A 20,854-nucleotide genomic window follows, 5' to 3' on the forward strand; every position below is an offset into this window, starting at 1 on the left:
GGCAAGCTACTGAGAGTATTCGATATGCCAGACACAGTAACAACAAAGTCTCCAATAGAGACGTTACTGGGCCCGCTCGAGCAAATCGACGATCAACGGGAGGGCCTTTACCTTTTTTACCTTTACTAAAATTCTGTAAGATATTTTCTAAACTTCTTTGGTCAAGTCAACCAATCCCAGGAAAACATTAACCCCATTTGTTATAATAAAGTGACCATCATTCTTAAAAGAGAGAATGGTGGGTGATTTCTATGAAATGGAGGACAAAATCCTATGGCAGGAAACACCACGTTTTTATATTGGTCATTTACAATTCGTTCTACCAGTTTCCTCTGTCCCTCATCTTCTCGCTTAATTGCACATCCTGGACTTAATGAATCTAGATAGTGAACACTGATGCTAGAAAATGAGAAGATAAAGATTTTCCAGCTATAATCCATCTTCTATAAACTTGAAAACCATACTCCATTGTGGTACTTATGAAAAATTAATAAGTTGCAGTAGTTGGTTGAAAATATAGTGAGCTATATTAGTTATCTGGCAATTATGTCTTATTTAAAATAAGACAACTATGTTTTACATGAGATGAAAATGAAACTTTAAGAAAAGAAGCAGTGCTGATGAATAACCAAAAATCAAACCTATATCCTGCACTCAGATACAAATCAAGTGGGAAGAAGAGGTTATATAAATCTTTAAGGCCTCACTTCTACTGAAGACCACATAGAAGGTCATGTGTTCTAAATGGACAGATTTGAACAGAAGATTATTAGAGAAAGATAATACTGTGTCATGAATTTCTGTTTAACAAGACTGGCTATCAGCTACTTGTCCTTCACCTTAAGCCTATTGGGAAAGACCTCAGTAAAATGACTGAGCATTTAATACAAGTTCTTGACACCAAAGAGGGTACAGAAGACTTGGAGACAACAGGGATGATAGAATGAGGATGATGGATCAGCAGTGTGAAGGGAACTGCAAATATAAATCTCAAAAAGGGGATACAATGTCTCTAAATAACCCAAAGTAAACGAGAGAAACAAGATCTCATTCCTTAAGGGTACCTCAGCAATTTATGAGTATCCACGGACGTCACGTAAGTAAAAGGTTAAACCACAGCATGTCTGCATCTTGATAAATTGCCTTATGATATGTTCAGAACTCTAGAGGCTAGAAAACCTATGAGATCTTGTATCTCCCATTTTCTTTATATCGTCACTCCGAGTTGGCTATCATTCAACGCTTTCTCATAATTTCCTGTGTGGTGGTAGAACTTGGGCCATAACCTGCAGTGCTGGGAGCTACTCTTAACTCTGTGCTTGGGGATTAAGTTTGGCAGCACTTGGGGGAGTCATGTGGTTCTGAAAATTTAACCAGGGTCAGTCACATACAAGACAAGAAACTTTAGCTCTGTTCTATATTTTTTTTAATTAGGTAAGAGCTTTCTGCTCAGTCACACTCAATATAGCTGCAGAATACAAAGTGCTAATCCACAGCCTATAATTGGCTCTTCAACTGTGGGGTAGTCTACACCACACACTGAAGTCAGTCAACATCTTTGTTTCAATGTCAGTTTTAGCACGTGGAACTGGGGACATAGCAAGCTGGCTTTCCTGATTACCTGTCTTTAACACATGTACCAAACTTTTTCAACACGAAAGTACATTATTGTATCTTTAGAAGTTTACTCGACCATTATTTGACATTGGTCGATTGCCTCGAGCAGGCCCCAGTAACGTCTCTTTCATCCTAGCCCTGAGATTATATTCAAGGCTCTTTAGGAGAATGAGACCCATCATTGTTACTGGTATTTGGCATATTTGGTACACCACGGGGAGTTTGCCAGACTCTGCCCTGTGGGCAGGCTATATTCGATAGCCTGCAAGTTTGTCCAAAGTAGGAATGAGACAATAAGATGTCATAAAAAAAAAGTTCTGAAAAGATGTCACGCGGCCGCGAATGCGGCCGCACGGTTCCGGGATCTGGATTTTATAGTCTCTGAGTCTTGGCCGCTGATGGGATTACACGGCGCCAGGGGGCCAGGTGGTGGGTGTGACCCCCGCCTACTGGAATTTGGAGGATCTGGGTGGAAGATGCTTGACTCCAATCCGAGTAGGCTTGGAGGTCTCGGCCCCGGAACCCGCGTGGCTTTGTCCCTCTGCCAGTACCTTCATGTGTGCAGAGAGTGGTCTCAGCATGGTGGTGGCTGGTCCTGGAGGTCTTCGGCTGCCGGAGCCCTGGTCGGGGCGGGGAGGAAAGCTCAACCCGCTCCCCTCCAAGGGGCCCCGGGAAGGAACACCCAGGCACGGGGGCAGAAGACTGCACTGTTCTCGTCCGGGATCTGGATTTTATAGTCTCTGAGTCTTGGCCACTGATGGGATTACACGGCGCCAGGGGGCCAGGTGGTGGGTGTGACCCCCACCTACTGGAATTTGGAGGATCTGGGTGGAAGATGCTCGACTCCAATCCGAGTAGGCTTGGAGGTCTCGGCCCCGGAACCCGCGTGGCTTTGTCCCTCTGCCAGTGACATTTGACATTGGTATTGCCTTTTAAATTTTAATGTGTGATAGACACAGGTTAAGAGATTTAAAAAATCTTGAAATAATTTCCAGGTTCAATGGTCCATTGTGGTATCAACAAGTAATAATATGCTACAGTAATCAAAAGAACAAAAATGAAAGAAAAACAAAGTGATGCAGTGTACGATAACAATGTTTTGTCCTTCCTGCATAGACTGATGTAGCTTAGGTATATTGGGTTGCTCCCATCACAGTGCTCCCATTCCTCTGTGTTTATTTGTAACTTCTTTCTTTGTGCTCTGTTGACTTGTAAATATTGTTTTTCTCTTCTCCCTAAGTCCTTCGCATAGTTTATTCAGAGCAATGTCCTTTTTGTATGGACACTAGAAGACATGCTTTTGTAATGTGACTCTCAGTGATATTTTCCTCCTGGGCATCTGTTCTCTCACCTAAGCCTCAGCTGCTCTTACTTCCTAGCGCCCCCCAAAGCAGAGTTCCGACAAGGGACTGGATGGATCCAGGGAAAGCGGTAAGCTATGTGCTACCCTGGCATCAAGATGGGCCTGGCCAAAGCGCCATAATGCATAACTATAAGTTAAGAGTTTGGTCATGGACAAATGCTGTTATGATCCAAAAAGTTATTACTATATTTGGACCCTGCTAGGGTTAGGAATGATTAATCTGGCCTGAGCGCTGTAGTCTGAGTCTGCAGCAAGATGTTCCCAGGAGAGCTGCCCTACAAGTCTTAATGTTATCTCTTACTGTGTCCATACAAAAATAGCTAGTATTGATATGTTGATAGTTATTGGACTGAGGAAAAGAGAAAAACGCCTTAGGAAGGGCTTTGGAATACCTTTTAGGTGGTGTTCCCTTTGAACTTGGGGGCCCTCAGGAGGGGCTTTCTTATGTTGATCTTGCTACCTGACTGGGTGCAATGTCAGTCCAGAGTGTGGGGAGTTGGAGAGGAGAGATCTGGAGGGAGAAAGCAGGGCAGCAAGATGAGCCTCGGAGAGACTAGCAAGGGGAACATGTGCTTGAGAGAACCTAGGCCCTCCATAACATAAATTTCTTCTATGGGATAAACTTCCTTGTAATGAACTGCTACTAGACCAACCAGCCTGGCCCTCATCTCTTCCTTCGTCTGCCCTTGGCCAACAGCCATCCCGATGCAGGTCACACACAGCAGCTCAAGAGCACCAAACACAGGTGGTGAGACAGAGCCGTCCAGAGAGCCCGTGAACACACAACCTTCAGCCTGCATAGTTTTTACAGTGCAGTTTTTATTTAAAGAAAGTTTATGTGTCTAGAAGATGTAACTTCAAGGCCTCATTTCTATCCCTCCTAATTTCATATTAGTGGGTCCCTAGTAATTCAGCATAGAAATTGCTGTGGAACTGTGAAGTAAGTGAACACAAGAAAACAAACCACAAATGGTTCCCTGAGAAGACAAAGGAGAAAAATGGTGCCTTGAATTCATCTGGAGGCATGAGACTAAAACCCAATGTAGTGTCCAAAATAGCCATAATATTGTAGGATGAGCAAGAATTTTATCAGAGCCAAGGTAAACACAGCTCAACAAAACAAATATAAAAAGAAAACCAGAAGCAAAATTAGTTCTTATCCCTTCATTTTGTGATAGGCATGTAGACAGGGAGAGGTGCCTCATGAATGAATTTTTAAAGAAGAAATAATACCAGGGTGTTATTAAATCTGTCAAGGCACAGGTTCTGAAGTAGTTCAAGGACATGACATGTCCAGATGCAGAAACTGAGGCAGCACCTGGAGCAGGGTGATTTCCTCAGAAAAATTTCTAAAAAATAAACCAGGTCTGGAAAGGATGATCAGGAGTCCAAAGCTCTTTCCCTCGGCCACATTATAGCAACAAATGACCAGGTGAGGCAGTTAAGGAAAATCCCCAAAACCACCTTTGGAAAGGCATGTAGGGTGCACTCTTCAGCGTGGAGAATCTCAGAGAGATAGAATTGTTTTCAGAGAGATAGAATTGTTTTCAGCCATTTGGGTGACACCCAGCGATGCTCAGGGGCTACTCCTGGCTCTGCACTCAGGAATTACTCCTGGCAGTGCTGGGGGGACCATACGGGATGCCGGATATTGAATCTGGGAGGGCTGAGTGCAAGGCAAATGTCCTACCTGCTCAACTATGTCTCTGGCAGCAAGAGATACAATTTTTTAATACTATGGAATATTCTCTTCTGGTGAAGATTGACCTCCACATCTGTGTCTTAATCTGAGATTCATACTCTAGGAATTTTCCTTTTGTAGATGTTCATGTTCTTCAACATCTCTTTTTCAGATCCTTCTAAGTAACATTCTCTAAATTTTTATTCACTACTCATCTGCTCCTAAAATTGTCAAGTGAATAGTGAAGAAAGATGGCCTGCCTGGGAAAATTGGGCAACATTAGGACTTGCTTTCTTTCAATGCAATACATATACTCACTCCAGCCTGTGTTTACAGTTCCCCAAGAATTGAGTGGTGGAGACCAGTTCCTGAACTGTTATATTAAGTGGATTTCAAGCATAACCTGACTTTTGGGGCTGGTAGATGCTACAATGAATACCATGAAAGTGTTTGTAGAAGACTTTACCAGTTCTGGCCCACTCAAGACATTCCCCAGTGACTGAGGGAGGTTTCATAGAGAGGTAGAATCTCATGACATGCAAGATTCAGGTGACCTGAAATATTATATGTAAACCCACTTCTCCCACTTGCAACAATTACTCCTATGTCCTGTAGCTTAACACAGTTTATCTCTTTACCAAAAACCTAAAGGACGACTAATGAACATTTAAGGTAGAAAAGTGCCCAAGAATCATGAACTTGGAGGTGACCTGGACAACCGTCCATTCTTCTGTAACACATTACACAAAATAACCTTTGAGTACCAATTACACAAACTGACCCACATGATGGTTAATTAACCACAAACATATTTTTCAAAATGATGGCAGTTAGTGGGAAGTGTCATGAATAAAATACAGCTAGATAATAGGATAGAAAGCACCTGGATGGGATGGGATTTGTATTATGCATTGTGAGCAGTGTAAGACCTTATATATTCCTATCACAGGAGAAAAGAAGAGGAATAGTAACTGTGACTTAATGTAGGTATTAGCTACCACTCTAAATGGCAAGTGTGAAACAAATTATAGGTGTTTAAAATCAATATACAGGGGACGGGCACGGAGGCCCAGCTCTGGGCAACAAAGCTGAACGGCTCCAATTCCAAAAAGGTACAGCCCGCACCCAAGGGCCTGGGACCCTTTCTGGGCACGCGCAGCTAGAAACAGCCCCTAGAAAGCCGGTTTTCAACCCCTGATCTGCGTGGGACGGGCACGGAGGCCCAGCTCTGGGCAACAAAGCTGAACGGCTCCAATTCCAAACAGGAGACGTTCCCAACTCCTCGCCCAGTGCCAGGGACTCTTTCTGGAGCCGCGGCCCCGTTAGCGGCCGCAAAATATTTTCCCACTGTATATGCCATAGGAACCATAAGCTACCTTCTTAGATGGAAACTTCTCTAGTTTAGCTCAGCCACTAGAAACACTGTAGCCAACAACTCATAAGCCTATCTTAACTCACATTGCATATCAAGCAAAATAGTAACAGTGAACGTGAAGGACTAAACCACACCTCTCACAATGGTAAAGCAACGCAAAAGCCCACCAAACTTTCATATTGAAGAGTCTAGCCCAGATGACACCAACAGTACTGTAGTGTTAGACAACCTCTCTGACAAGGAATTCAGAAGGGAGCTACTTAGGATGCTTAGGGAATTAAAAGAAACAATGGAAAGCAATGCCAATAGAAGACAAGAGGATTTGAAGGAAGAAATGAGGAAAATGCAATCAGAAATGTCAGACCTGAAAAATCTCGTAGGCGAATTGAAAAGCTCAGTGGAAGGCCTCAGCAGCAGAGTAACAGCTGCTGAGAACAGAATCAGTGAGCTCGAAGATGAAGTTCAGAGACTCTCCAGAAAAGAGCAGAAAATGGAAAAGAGACTCACAATTCGGGAACAGATGGCAAGAGAAGATCGTGATGAAGCCAAGAGGGGTAACATAAGAATTATTGGAGTCCCAGAGGTACAGGAAGAAAACCTTGATGAAGAAGAAACTGTTGCTACAACGTTTCCAGAGCTGAAGAAAACTTGTGACCACATTCAGGAGGCCCAAAGGGTACCAGCTAGAAGAAATCCGAATAAAAATACCCCAAGACACATTCTGATCAAAATGACCAAAACCTTAGACAGAGACAAAATTCTGAAAGCAGCAAGATCGAAGAAAGAAATCTCTTACAAAGGAGCATCCTTAAAATTCACAGCTGATTTTTCTGATGAAACCCTCATGGCCCGAAAACAGTGGTGGGACATAGTGAAAAAACTCAATGAAATAAATGCCTCCCCAAAAATAATTTTCCCAGCAAGACTGTCATTCATAATAGAAGGAACAAAACACAGTTTCACAGACAAACAACAGCTCAGGAACTTCATAGACTCAAAATCATGGTTACAAGAACAACTAAATGGGCTACTTTAAGGCAAGAAAGGCCCCTCAAAAACACCAAATTTTAACAGAACAATGGGACAAAATCCCATAACAATAATCTCTCTCAATGTCAATGGGCTAAACGCACCAATTAAAAGACATAGAGTGGCAGGATGGATTAGAAAATTGAACCCAACATTCTGCTGCCTGCAAGAAACGCATCTCAATAGTCAAAGCAAACACAGACTTAGAGTTAAAGGCTGGAAAACAATCCTACAGGCAAACAGCTCCCATAAAAAAGCTGGGGTAGCCATCCTTATATCAGACCACATCGATTTCAGAGTGAGGAAGTTCATAAGAGACAGTGAAGGCCATTTCTTATTGATCAAAGGATCTGTAAAACAGGAAGAACTTACAATAATAAATGTATATGCACCTAATGAGAGACCAGCAAAGTACTTAAAACAACTACTCATATATTTGGAAAAAGACATAAATAGCAACACAATACTAGTGGGAGATTTCAACACTGCTTTGTCACCTCTTGATAGATCAACCAGACTCAAGCTTAGCAAGGACATACTTCATTTGAGGGAAACAATGGAAGACAGGGACTTAGTAGATATATACAGGACACTTCATCCACAAAAAGCTCAATACACATTCTTCTCAAGCGTACATGGAACATTCTCCAATATAGACCACATGCTGAGCCACAAAACATGCCTCCATAAAATTAAGAAGATAGAGATTGTATCAACAATCTTCTCAGACCATAATGCGCTGAAATTAGAAGTAAATCACACACAAAAACAGAAAACTAAATCAAACACCTGGAAATTAAACAGTGCACTATTGAACAACGAGTGGATTAGACAGGAAATCAAAGAAGAAATCAAAAGATTCCTAGAAACGAATGAAAATGAGAACACGAGTTACCAAAACTTATGGGACACAGCAAAGGTTGTGTTAAGAGGAAATTTTATAGCTCTACAAGCATTCCTCAGGAAGGAGGAGTGAGCACACATAAGTAACCTAACCTCACAGCTTAAGAGCTTGGAGAAGGACCAAAAAAAGGAGCACAACCCGAACAGGAGAAAGGAAATAATAAAACTCAGAGCAGAGATTAATGAGAGGGAAACCCAAAAAACAATCTGAAAGATCAATGAAACCAAGAGCTGGTTCTTTGAGAAAATTAACAAGGTCGATAAGCCTCTAGCAAAACTCACAAAGAAAGGGAGAGAGAAAACCCTAATAAACCGAATCAGAAATGAAAAGGGGGTCATTACAACAGAAACCACAGAAATTCAGAGGATCCTCAGGGAGTACTTTGAGAAGCTTTATGCCACGGAACATCAAAACCTCAAGGAAATGGATAAATTCCTAGACTCCTACAGACTCCCAAGGCTGAACCAAGAAGACCTGGAATACCTGAACAGACCTATCACCATCAAGGAAATTGAAATGGTAATAAAAAGTCTCCCCAAGCACAAAAGTCCTGGCCCGGATGGATTCACTAGTGAATTCTTCCAAATCTTTAAAGAGGACTTACTCCCAATGCTCTTTAAGCTTTTCCACGAAATTGAAATATCAAAAACACTTCTAAACAGTTTCTACGAAACAAATATCACGCTGATACTAAAAGCAGACAGAGATACCACAAAGAAAGAGAATTACAGGCCGATATCCCTGATGAACACAGATGCAAAGATCCTCAACAAACTACTAGCAAATAGAATCCAACTACTCATCAAAAAGATCATACACCATGACCAAGTAGGAAAAGATAAAAAGCATACGATCATATCAATAGATGCAGAGAAAGCATTTGACAAGATCCAGCACCCCTTTATGATGAAAACCCTAGCCAAAATGGGTATAGAGGGGACCTTCCTCAACATAATTAAAGCCATCTACCACAAGCCTACAGCAAGCATCATCCTCAATGGGGAAAAACTGAGAGCCTTCCCTCTAAGATCAGGGACGAGACAGGGATGCCCACTCTCTCCACTGCTGTTCAATATAGTACTGGAAGTACTTGCAATAGCGATTAGGCAAGAAAAAGATATTAAGGGCATTCAGGTAGGAAAGGAAGAAATCAAGCTCTCACTATTGGCAGATGATATGATACTCTACTTAGAGAACCCAATAACCTCCAGCAAAAAACTCCTAGAAACAATAGACTCGTATAGTAAAGTTGCAGGTTATAAAATCAATACCCAAAAGTCCATGGCTTTCCTATACGCAAACAGTGAGAGAGAAGAAAGCAACATGAAATAAAACAATCCCGTTCACAATTGTGCCCCAGAAAATCAAGTACCTAGGAATCAGCTTAGCTAAGGAAGTAAAGGACCTGTAGAAAGAAAACTACGAAACGCTACTTCAGGAAATAAAAGAGGACATGAGGAAATGGAAAGATATCCCCTTCTCATGGGTCGGGAGACATAACATTGTCAAAATGGCAATACTACCGAAAGCATTGTATAAATTCAATGCAATCCTTATAAGGATACCCATGACATTCTTCAAAGAAATGGAGCAAACACTCCTGAAATTTATATGGAACAATAAGCCCCCACGAATAGCTAAAGCAATTCTTGGGAAAAAGAAAATGGGAGGAATCAACCTCCCTAACTTCAAACTGTACTACAAAGCAGTAATAATTAAAACAGCATGGTACTGGAACAAAGGCAGAACTGCAGACCAATGGAACAGGGTTGAATACACTGACATCTCCCCTCAATCATATGATTATCTAGTCTTTGATAAAGGTGCAAGTAATGTGAAGTGGAGTAAGGAAAGCCTCTTTAATAAATTGTGTTGGCATCACTGGACGGCTACATGCAAAAAAATAGGCTCAGAACTCTGCCTAACACCATGTACAAAAGTAAGATCAAAATGGATTAAAGACCTCAACATCAGACCAGAAACCATAAGGTACATTGAAGATAAAGTTGGCAAAACCCTCCATGACATTGAAGCTAATGGTATCTTCAAAGATGCCATGCCACTGGCCGAGCAAGTGAAAACAGAGATAGATAAATGGGACTATCTTAAACTAAGAAGCTTCTGCACCTCCAAAGAAACAGTGACCAAAATACAAAGACAGTCTACAAAATGGGAAAGGATATTCACCGAATACACATCTAACAAGGGGTTGATATCCAGGATATACAAAATACTGGTTAAACTCCACAAGAAGAAAACATCCAACCCCATCCAAAAACGGGGCAATGAAATGAACAGAAACTTTCTCAAAGAAGAAATCCGAATGGCAAAAAAGCACATGAGAAAATGCTCTACATCATTAATCATCAGGGAGATGCAGATCAAAACCACAATGAGATACCATCTCACACCTCAGAGACTGGCCCACATTCAAAAGAGCAAAAGCAACCGATGTTGGCGTGGATGTGGCGAGAAAGAGACACTCCTTCACTGTTGGTGGGAATGTCGACTGGTTCAGCCCTTCTGGAAAACAGTATGGACGATTCTCAAAAAATTAGAAATTGAGCTCCCATTTGACCCAGCGATACCACTCCTGGGAATATATCCCAGAGAGGCAAAAATGTATAGTCGAAGTGACATCTGCACTTGTTTGTTCATTGCAGCACTCTTTACAATAGCCAAAAACTGGAAGAAACCTGAATGCCCAAGAACAGATGACTGGTTAAAGAAACTTTGGTACATCTACGCAATGGAGTACTATGTAGCTCTTAGAAAAGATGAAGTCATGAAATTTACATACAAGTGGTACAATATGGAAAGTATCATGCTAAGCGAAATGAGTCAGAAAGAGAGGGATAGACATAGAAAGATTGCATTCATCTGGGGGATATAAAGTAACAAAGTATGAGATTAATACCCAAGAATAGCTGAGATCAGCACCAGGAGGATTACTCCATAACTTAGAGGCCAGCCGGGTATCCTAGAGGAAAGGCAGTTCAGATAGAGAAGGGAGCACCAAATAAAGGGTGTTTGGAGGATCCTCCCAGGAGGGGAGATGCATGTCGAAAGTAGACTATGGACTGAACATGTTTGCCACTCAATGCCTCTTTTGCAGACCACAGCACCCAAAAGGAGAGAGAGAACACAGGGGATTGCCCTGCCACAGAGGCAGGGGGGATGGGGGATGGGGGTGGGGGGATATTATCCATGGTGGTGGAAAATGGGCACTGGTGGAGGGATGGGTATCTGATCATTGTATAATCGAAACCCAAGCACAAAAAATTGTAAATCTACAACTGTAATTAAAAAAAAAGAAACAAAAAAATCAATATACAAATCCCCAACTTACACTTTAGGTCAATTGCATCTCCAAGCTGAGAGGTGATGAAGGAATCGTTTCAGGAAGATTTTTGTGCGCAATAAATACTTGCTGAGTGAGGAAATGAACCAATGAATGATCAATGAGGAAAAAATGGGGAAGCTGAAAAGTAATGAGTAAGGGAAGTGAAAAGATGAAAGGTCCAGGAAAAAAAATCACTGTCACTGTATCAGTCGTCCCGTTCATCGTCGAGTTACTAGAGTGGGTGCCAGTAACGTCTCTATTCCTCCAAGCCCTGAGATTTTAGCAGCCTCTTCTTAGTCGTGTTTTCCCAACGATTGGAGACTCTTTCAGGGTCAGGGGAATGAGACCTATTGTCGTTACTGTATTTGTCATATCAAATATGCCATGGGGAGCTTGTCAGGCTCTGCCTGTGAGAGCAGGATATTCTCGATAGCTTGCCGGGATCTCCGAGAGGAATAAATGTGTTGGAAGTGTCATAAGGTACAGAAAGTGGCCTGGAGCATGGTGGTGATTGAGCAGTGGAGATCTGCTGCCGAGGCCAGGTCCCCTGAGGTAGGGAGGACTCTCACTCACCGCACAGCCTGGCACGGAGACCGGTGGCATGATTCTGAGAGTCTTCTTTTATACTCCCATCTGGAAGGAGCATCTGTGAATTCTGGAGGGTGGCCTATGAGGAGATTATCTAGTATCAGCAGGGTGTGGCTTATGAGTCTGATCCCTGAGTCCCCGGAGATTGGGGAAAGCAGGCAGAGGATCTCTGTTCCTATCCCATTGAGTCCAGAGTCCAAGGTCACAAAGTTCCACATTATCTGGGTTCCCTGGAACTTCATTCTTGTGTGAGCTTCAGCCTGAGAGTCCAGAAAGTGGCTTGGAGTGTGGTGGTGGTTGGGCAGTGGAGGTTGGCTGCCAGGGCTGGGTCCCTTGGGATGGGAAGGAATCTCACCCGCCCCACAGCCTGACTCAGGGTCCCAGGAAAAAATATTAAGCGGAATTTCTGGATAGGGTAAAATTCACTTACGAATCCTGGTCATAAATTTTGACATGAGAACCTATATAATTATGTTCTGCTCCAGTTACTCCTGTGAACTTGTGTGCAAATAAGGAACAAGTGAGAAAAAGAGTTTAATATGACTGGAATGTGACAAAAGCAATCACACACTCTGTTCTGAACTCTACCAGTATCGACAGGCAACATTTTATCACTTCCAGCAATTGGAGACAATAAGGCACAGGGCTAACGGTACAGGGGTTAAGAGACTTGTCTTGCATGTGGCTGGCCCTGGTTCAATCTCAAGTACCACATATGATCCTCCAGCACTGCCAGGAGTAATTGCTGTGTACAGAGTCAGGAGAAAGCCCTAAGTACCATGCGTGTGCACCACCCCCAAGTGAAATTATGTTCCTATTAGAGAGCAGTTTTGAAAAATGATTATTATTTTAAAACACAAATCTTCTTTGCTGTTATTGCTTTTGGGCCACACTGGGTGCCGCTCAGGGTGCACTCCTGACTCTGTGCTCAGGGATTACTCCTGGTGAGGCTCAAGGGACCATATGTGATTGAAACAAAGTCTCTAGCATGCAAGACAACTTCTCTCCTTATTTTACTATCTCTCGGGTTACCCAAAACATAGAGTTCTTAATGAGCACCCCATAATTAGCAAGTGAGAAATACTAAGGGAAAAGTAGTTTGAAGAACAATTGGAAGTACAACTTCACTCACTGCTAGGTCTTGATTGAGGGAGACCTATACAGGACTTTAAAATGTTTGACTTGTACCCTATTAATCACTGATACTGGAAATTCTTGTCTTTTTTTTCAATTCTGATTTTGTTTTCAGAGAACTGTGCTTTATGTTGTACAAAGATGAATAAAAAATAAGGGGTGACCAGCCATCGGGGCTTCAGTTATACTGGAAAAATGGGTGAGTGGTATAGCCATGTATTGAGAACAAAGACTCAACAACACTGAAAATCTAAGATCTAAGCTGCAACCACTGGAACTTTGTAATGTGCCTCTCAAGGTGTCGGGGTGGGGGTGGTGGAGTGATGGGAATATGAGAATATGGACATGGGGAAGTTGTCACTGGTGGTGGGATTGGTGTTGAAATATTATATGCCTAAAACTCAATGAGCAATAACTTTGTAAATTACAGTGCTTTAATTTTTTTTAAGATTCAAAACTAGAGTTTACAGATGTTCTAGATATATTCCAGGCATGGTCTGAAAATTCTTCCCTTTTCCATGTACTAACCACTGTTGGTCTTTAATCATGGGGATTGCATGGGAAGCTCCTCTAGGTTCTATTATTTTTTTAAATTAATAAATTAGGTTTTATTAGTGTTAATATTTTTGCTTTTGGGTATGAAGCATACTTAAAGGTGTAAAGCATAAGCGTGGAATGTATAGGACCCTATGTTCGATCTGAAGACATGTATCTCACCTCAAGTATTGTCCAGTGTACCTCTAGGAACCCCAGATTTTTTAAAAAACATAATGATCCCAGACTATATGCATTAGTGAGTTCTCAAGGTCTCATAATGTTTTCTTAAAAACTCATAGTTAGAAATATAAGAAATATTATAAACTTTTGAAATGTTTCTCATTATTTTTCTACCAAAGACAAGTAAAGATGGTTCTTGAGTATGACTCCAATTGGGCTGCATACATTCCTACAAACTTTTTGGACAAACAACTTTGTGGGTGTAACCACAAAAAGAGAAACAAAAGATAATGACACTTTTCAAATGACCTCTTGAGAGAAACTTTTTTTTTTTTTGCTTTTTGGGTCACACCCAGAAATGCACAGGGGTTACTCCTGGCTCTGCGCTCAGGAATCACCCCTGGCAGTGCTCAAGGGACCATATGGGATGCTGGGAATTGAATCCGAGTTGGCCGCGTGCAAGGCAAATGCCCTACCGGCTGTGCTATTGCTCCAGCCCCTTGAGAGAAGCTTTTATTATTTTGGCTTAATATTACTATTAGTAATATTATGTAGTATTACTAATTATGTACATATCATGTACATAATAATACATAATAGTACTATTAATAATGGTTCCTCATGTACATGATCCCAAAACCATACTCATTACCTGTAGGCCCTTCTCCCTCCCCTCTTTCTCATCCACCCTCTTTCACACCTGCCCCAACTCAGTTGCGTGTGTCAGTTTCCTGTTATTTGTCTTTGATCCTTTGTTGTGAATTCGTTGTGCATCTTTTCTTTTTAAAAAATATTTTAAATTGAATCATAGTGAGATACACAATTACAGACTGTTCATGGTTGGATTTCAGTCATACAATGTTCTAACACCCATCCCTCCATCACTGTACATTTCCCACCATCAATGTGCCCAGTTTCATTCCCACTCACCCCCATCCTATCTGTATATAGGGCATGCACTTTCCTTCCTTCTTCTCTTTCTCTGTGTGTCTCTCATTCTCTCCATTTTGGCTTGCAATACAGATACGCAGATGTTATCATGTTTGCTTCTTTACCTATTTTTAGCACGCAGATCTCATCCAGGGTCATCATTTCCAGTTATCTTTGTCAATCTTTGTCATAATTTTCTCTTCTCTGTCCCAAATGCCTTCCCTCACAACACTTCTGGAAAGCATCTAATCATGGACCAGTCATCCTGACCCTTGCTTCTACTGTTCTTAGGTATTAGACTCTTACTATGTTTTTGTTGTTGTTGAATACCCTACAAATTAATGCAATCATTCTGTTTCTGTCCATGTTCTTCTATTTTTACTAAGCTGATACTCTCCATGCCATCCATTTATAAGCAAATTTTGTAACTTCAATTTTCTCCTAACAGCTGCATAGTATTCCATTGTGTAGATGCAACATCGATTTTTTAACCAGTCATCTGTTCTCTGCACTCTGGTTGATTTCAAATTCTGGCTATTGTGAATAGTGGCAATAAACATAAAAGTGCAGGTGGCATTTCTGCTGTGTGTTTTGGGGTCCTCAAATTATATTCCCAGAACTAGTATTTCTGTGTGTTATAGAAGGTCAATTTCTAGTTTATTTTTTGGGAATTCTAATATTGTTTTCCAAAAAGACTGGACCAGTTATATTCCCACCAACAGTGAAGGAGAATCCCTTTCTCCCATCATCCACTCCAGCCCGGGTTGGTCTTGTTTTTGTTTTTTTTGTTGTTCGTTTGTTGATGCGTGCCAGTCTTTGTGATATGAAATGATATCTCATTGTTGTTCTGATTTGCATTTCCTGTTGTTTAATGATGTAGAGATTTTTTTCATGTGTCTTTTGGTCATTTGTACTTCTTATTTGAAGGAGTTTCTGTTCATTTCTTCTCGCCATTTTTTGATGGGATTGGATGTTTTTCCTTCTTGTAAATTTCTACCAATGTCTTGTATGTGTATCTTTAAGTACCACATATGAGATATATTATTCTATACTTGTCCCTTTCATTCTGACTGACTTCCATCAGCATAATATCCTTTAGTTCTAACTGTTTTTTTTTAGGTTCCATATGATTTCTTTTTCTTTTAAATTTTTATTAGTGAAACACCATGAGGTACAGTTGTAGACTTACAAATTTTTGTGCTTGGATTTCAATTATACAATGATCAAATACCCATCCCTCCACCAGTGCCCATTTAAACTGTGGGCAGAAATGCCTTCTAGGATCACGAAAAGTTTGCAGCAGTGAGAGTTTTCTGAATGTGCAATTTAATTCAAAAATCAAACGTGAAATGAATCTCATGGGTTGAATCTCAGTGTGCCTTGCCTCCTTGTCATCTATCTCAGGTGAAAAGGGGTCCCAAGTGGAATAAGTTTAAGAATGACTGCTCTAAGAAGCTTCACTTTAGAATTTCCTGCAGACCTGATTTCAATAACAAAAAGATTATCAACCTCAGCTACAGCCACAGGCAACTGTAAGGAGCCCCAGGGAGAAATCAGGGACATCTAGGACTTTTAAGAGGTATTATTGCCCCTCTGTTCATTTCAGCACTATTCGCAATAGCCAAAAATCTAGAAACAACCTAAGTTCCCAATTACAGAGCACTGGGTAAATAATTGGTGGTACATATATACAGTGGGTTGGAGCGATAGCACAGTGGGTAGGGCATTTGCCTTGCACGCAGTTGACCTGGCCGACCCAGGTTCGATTCCTCCGCCCCTCTCGGAGAGCCCCACAACCTACAGAGAGTATCTAGCCCGCATGGTAAAGCCTGGCAAGCTACCCGTGACATATTCAATATGCCAAACACAGTAACAATGTGTCACAATGGAGAAGTTACTGGGCCCGCTCGAGCAAATCGATGAACAACGGGAGAACAGTGACAGTGATATATACAGTGGCATAGTGTTCAGCTATAAGAAGAGGAAACTGTGCAGTTTTTTCTGCCATGTGGATGGATCTGTAGAGTATCATGCTGGGTGAAATCAGTCAGAAGAAGAGGAACAGACAAAGAATGCTCTCCCCCATGTGTGGGATATAATGAAACATAATAGGGGACTAACAAATGCCCAAAGACAACAGAAACAAGACTCATCTTTCAGTAGGAGGCTTACCATATAGAGGGAGTGAGTGGAGGGTGACACTGGGACAGTGGGAGGGGGAGGGATACAGACTCTCTGGGGGTCGGTGTGGCACTGTAATGGTTTACTCATGAAACCCAACCATCAACAGTATTATAAATCATGGTATCTAAAATGAAATGCAGTTTGCTTAAGAAAAAAGTAAATAAAAAGACAAACCAGGCTGGAATCCCGCAGTGAGTATGGTACTTGCCTAGCATGTGACAGACCAGTTTGATATCTGTCATCCTGTATGATTCACTCCCATCACCAGGAGTGATGCCTGAGTTCAGAGCCAGGAGTAAGCTTTGAACACTATCAGGTATTCATTCCCCCAACAAAAAATTGAAAAATGAGACAGAATGTCCTGACCCCATGCCCGGCTGTCTTCACCGGGGCAACTCTGTGGGGGGAGGGTTGAGTTTCCCTGTTCACCCAACTCTGGCAGCTGAAAACTTCTAGAATACAACCACAACCATGCTCAAGGCCTCACTCCACAGGCTTGGATGATCCTCAACTACGAGGCAACCTACAGAAAAACCCAGGTATGAGGGACCCATGACTGACATCTTCAAGCTGACTCAGAACAGGACTGGGTCTCCTTCTTCCAGCTCCCAAGTTTTCCGATAGCTTGTAGTCCAAATCCCAGTAGGCGGGGGTCACACCCACCACCTGGCCCCCTGGCGCCGTGTAATCCCATCAACGGCCAAGACTCAGAGACTATAAAATCCAGCTCCCGGACGAGAACAGTGCAGTCTTCTGCCCCCATGTCTGGCTGTTCCTCGCCGAGGCCCCTTGGAGGGGAGCGGGTTGAGCTTTCCTCCCCGCCCCGACCAGGGCTCCGGCAGCCAAAGACCTCCAGGATCAGCCACCACCATGCTGAGACCACTCTCCGCACACATGAAGGTACTGGCAGAGGGACAAAGCCACGCAGGTTCCGGGGCCGAGATCTCCAAGCCTACTCGGACTGGAGTCGAGCATCTTCCACCCAGATCCTCCAAATCCCAGTAGGCGGGGGTCACAACCACCACCTGGCCCCCTGGCGCCGTGTAATCCCATCAACGGCCAAGACTCAGAGACTATAAAATCCATCTCCCGGAACCGCGCGGCCGTGAATGACATCTTATCAGGACATCTTTTTATGACATCTTATTATCTCATTCCTACTTTGGACAAACTTGCAGGCTATCGAATGTAGCCTGCCCACAGGGCAGAGTCTGGCAAACTCCCCATGGCGTACCAAATATGCCAAATACCAGTAACAATGATGGGTCTCATTCTCCTAAAGAGCCTTGAATATAATCTCAGGGCTAGGATGAAAGAGACGTTACTGGGGCCTGCTCGAGGCAATCGACGAATAACAGGATGATGAATGAATGAATGAATGTATTCACACACACACAAACTGCTCCCAGTGCCACATAATCTTATCAATGGCCAAGATTCAGGGACTATGAAATAAAGTTCCCAGAAGAGAGAAGCACAGAATATCCTGGAGTGACTTCTTACATATACTCTAACCCACTTTTGTACCAAAAGTAGCACATATTTGTTTGGGTTTAACATATATGCTTGTAATCTCTTAGACAAGGTCTTAAATGGTTCCAGGATGAAATACAACAATCTTCACACACTTTTCTCTTAAGGTGCATGGTGGTGGGATTGGTGTTTGAATATTATCTGTAATGAACTATTGTGAACAACTGTACAAATATAATGTATATATATATAAACTGAAAATGATAAACTAATTGAACATAAAAAGCTTGGAGCTAAATTCAGAGATAATGGCCACCTTGGTTAACAATTACATGACTTTGTGGTAATGTATTAGAACTAATTAAGCTTTTCAGGGGGAGTGCTGGATTTGCACTCAGGAATTACTCCTGGAGGTACTCGGGGGGACCATATGGGATGCTGGGAATCGAAACCGGGTCAGCTGCATGCAAGGCAAACGCCCTACTTGCTTTACTATTGCTCCAGCCCCAAACTCTTAGAGTTTATGTGGACTTATACCCAGACCATCACGGTTTGGAAATCATGATATACTGCAAAGTATGAGTCTTCAGGAATTAGATGATATGCAAGGTTGTTCTGGTTGAGGGATACATTTCAGGTGTTACATTTCTTTTTTTTTTTTAATTTTTTTGCAGTTATTTTGGGGGTCACACCCGGTGATATTCAGGGGTTACTCCTGGCTTTGCACTCAGGAATTACTCCTGGCAGTGGTCGGGGGACCATATGGGATGCTGGGAATCGAACCCGGGTCCACCGCATGCAAGGCAAACACCCTACCCGCTGTGCTATTGCTCCAGCCCCGGTGTTACGTTTCTGAGGTCAGTTTACTTAGATTTTCACGGTTTTGAGAACCATGTGTCTAGTGAGCTTTGATAAAGATATTGTTCTGCTGTGTACTAATAATGCACCTTGGGCAATGCTACTGGCTTCAGCCTGGCTTTTTTTTTCTCTCTAATCTTTGATAAATTTCTCAGATGTCTATTCATCTGCCTTTGAAGCTAGTGGCAGGGAATAGGCTAGGGATGTCTTAGGACTCAGTATGAAGCAATACTTGGTAAAGTCGAAATCAAAACCAAAAAGTGAATAAAAATTAAGATACTGAGGGAGAGACATGAAGTGAATCCGGCTCATCCATTCATGCTTCCTGTGAGAAGAAGCTTGGTCACCAGCCGGCAAGTAATGAAGCAATGGCCCTTTTCCTAAGTCAACTAATCAAGCAGGAAGGCAGAACCCCATAAGTTACTTCCTACTGCTTTCTTTCAATTATGAACAATATAATAAAAACCAAAAGGTCTTTTAGCATTATGTGATATGAGGGTTAAACTGAGAACTCTTGTCTGCCTACACTGCATTTTTTTCTGATCATAATTTCAGTCAGATCTGTGGAGACAAAGCTGTTGTCAGTGATGGCTTGGTACTATTCTCACGACTTTAACAAAGGCATGACAAAAGCACACACCCAGATAATGGAGTCTTGTATTCATTGGATTTAGAGTTTTGAATGACATTTCTTAAAATTAAGTCTTGGAGAGAAGAGTCTTAGCACTAATGCATGGGAAAAGCAGACCAACAAATGCCATATTCTAATTTTTATTTTTTAACTTCAGCACAAAACAAAAGAAGAATGTATTTATCAAAAGGCTTTTTTACCTCAAGAAATGTAGTAAATAAACTGTTGATTGAATTTTTATCTCTTTACATCCAGTCAGGTCAAAATTTATGTCAAACTCCAAATTTCTATTGGTGCTGATGATCAACATAGAGCTTTTAAAACTCAAAACCACTTTCCCTGGTGAAAATTCATCTCCTGTCTCTCAGCAAAGCTTTAACTATGTTTTCAAATGTGTAATATTCAGTGCTTCTCATAAACACTGAGTAAACCCCAAAAGAATTTTATTTCTAAGCATAGCTAATGTGAGGATGAATCAGATTTCCAAGTGAGTCTCTGAAACATTCTTATGAAAAGTGTGACCAGTCTGCAGGATAAGACTGTGGCTCTGTAAATAATGAAAAGTCCAGCCCGGCACTTGCAAAATGAGACAGGTGCTAAAGCTATCAGTTGCATCAGTGAATCCATCCAGCTGTCATTTTCTGATCCTGAGCTGTAAATGAAAAAAGTGATAGAAAAAAGCAGGCGGGTGAAAACTTCCTGGAATCCATTGTGATTTTGTCTAATCTACATTAAGAATTTTTGTAAATGTAATTGTGATTGGCCTGCAGGAGAGTGCTTTAGACTAGAGGTCAGACCTGGGTTCCAGTTTTCCCTTGGTAATTTTGGAAAGTCACACACGCACACACACACACACACACACACACACAACTAAAACAAGCATTATTCACAGGACACCTGTGGGTGCATTTCAATAGATGGTGTGTGGGAATAAAAACAGCCTTTCTCCCACCTGCTCTTCCATTAATCTTGATCCACTAAGGCTAAGATCCTTAACACAATTTATCTGTATTAATTCTGCTTCTAA

Source organism: Sorex fumeus, unplaced genomic scaffold (genome assembly GCF_029834395.1).
Source record: "Sorex fumeus unplaced genomic scaffold, SorFum_2.1 ptg000075l, whole genome shotgun sequence".
Lineage (NCBI taxonomy): Eukaryota > Metazoa > Chordata > Mammalia > Eulipotyphla > Soricidae > Sorex > Sorex fumeus.